The sequence below is a fragment of the Odontomachus brunneus genome, unplaced genomic scaffold (assembly GCF_010583005.1).
Source record: "Odontomachus brunneus isolate Ranch 3 - 2012 unplaced genomic scaffold, Obru_v1 Obru_scaffold_015, whole genome shotgun sequence".
NCBI lineage: Eukaryota > Metazoa > Arthropoda > Insecta > Hymenoptera > Formicidae > Odontomachus > Odontomachus brunneus.
This window is the reverse complement of record NW_022639465.1, coordinates 931271-933152: the sequence shown is the minus strand read 5'-3', so window position 1 is coordinate 933152 and position 1882 is coordinate 931271. Positions and strand designations below refer to the sequence as shown.

The 1882-nt window shown below is 36.4% G+C and overlaps 1 protein-coding gene across 5 annotated transcripts in view; it reads right to left on the bottom strand.

Annotated features, from left to right (window-relative positions):
* Positions 1-1882, bottom strand: part of LOC116841280 (probable G-protein coupled receptor Mth-like 3) — a 17610-nt gene that overhangs the window by 6291 nt on the left and 9437 nt on the right. The window lies entirely within an intron of this gene.

Here is a 1882-nt window from a genome sequence, read left to right as displayed (position 1 = left end):
TATATATATATATATATATATATATATATATATATATATATATATATATATATATATAATAAAGATAAAGCGCTCTGAAGAAAGAGAGAGAATCATCTTACTTCGCTAGCAAACGCCTAAGAAGTTAGTGTCTCAATGATCGAATGAGAAAAGAGACCGGACTAAGACAGAACAGGAAATTAAGGTTCAATCAATTTTCAATTTAGCTACAACAGGCGTACACTATTAATTATAATTTATCACGTGACTTCGTTATTCTACACAACTACACTCGGGGATTACGAGTTCCACGTAGATGAAATCTCTAGCTCGACGTCGTGTATTACGAGCTGTTAAAATCGACTGAAACAATCACAGGCGATCGGTATTGAACGCAATTGATGCGTTTGAGCCGAGCATTGAAAGACAAACGGCCGCAATACAACGAGAGATACGATAAAGTGATTTTGCAGTATGACAATGCTCGACCCCATGTTACGAAAGTGGTCAAGATATACTTGGAAACATAGAAATGGGAAGTTCTACCCCCACCTGCCGTATTCTCCAGACGTTGCTCCCTCTGACTATCACTTGTTTCAATCAATGGCACACAGTCTGACTGACCAGCACTTCCGGTCTTATGAAGAAGTAAAAAATTGGATCGATTCGTGGATCGTTTCAAAAAATGACCAGTTTTTTCGACGCGGGATTCGTACGCTGCCCGAAAGATGGGAGAAAGTAGTGGCCAGCGATGGACAATACTTTGAATCATAAATGTATAACCAGTTTTTTACAATAAAGTCTCGAATTTTGGAAAAAAAACGGCGGAAGCAAAGTTGTACACCTAATAATAAAGCAATATTATAAAAAAACAGTCCGCGTGTGATGCCAACATTTATATAATTAAATATATTTATAATTCATATCCTATAATACACACACACACACACATGTTCACACAGAAAAAAATGCTCTTAAAGACAAAAGGGAAAATAGCTTCATTCAATTAAACGTTGGCATCGCAAGCTGCTACAAACATAAGCAATTACTTGGACTATATTTGTACAACAGCATTTCTTTCTATGTCAGCATATGTAATTACGTATAATTATATGTGGCCATATAGAGGCAAGATTCATATGTAATTGTATGTAATTATTTTTTCTCGGGTGTGTTTCTGTGACGGTAGAAGAGTAAATCAAATTTACTCTTTAATAGCGAGTGAAAACTTCACTCTATACGAATCAGAAATCATTTAAATTTGAGTAGCACAGAGGTCGCTTTACTTTTCCGATGAAATTTCGAGTAAGTTAACTTTTAGACTGCTGGGAAAGCCACTTTTGTGGCTTTTCCGGAAGTCTAAAGATTAAGGATCTTCTCTTTTCAGATGTATCTGAAAAATACGGTTGGTACTAGAGTATATAGAGTATAGGAGAGGTCGATATTCGAGCAGCTGCGGCCAATGACATAAGAGAATAACAAGATTCTTATTAACGCGTAGTTCGAAATTGTTTACACATGTGTGTTAAATCATATCAGACCTGATAATGGTTCACAAGATATTCGATATTCGCAAGAACGCGAGTTCGCTGCGAACGCGCGTGTAAGTGAAAACGGGAGGAAGCGCGTGCACGCACGAGAACCGAAGGAAAAGAGAAAAATTAATCCCCGCACGACTCATGAACCACTCAAGTGTATTAAGTTGGCACCCCACTTTTTAAAATTTATAATTTTGAAAGTTGTTCTAGATTGTTCTGACTTTGTACCACATTGTTCCAAAGTAATATTGCTTCATTCGAAACGGTTTTCGAATAAAACAAAAAAAATGATTTTTTAAGCTGGCATCCCACTTTTTGAAAATCGAACATTCTGATACCGCAATAGATTGTTCTAGTTGTTCCAA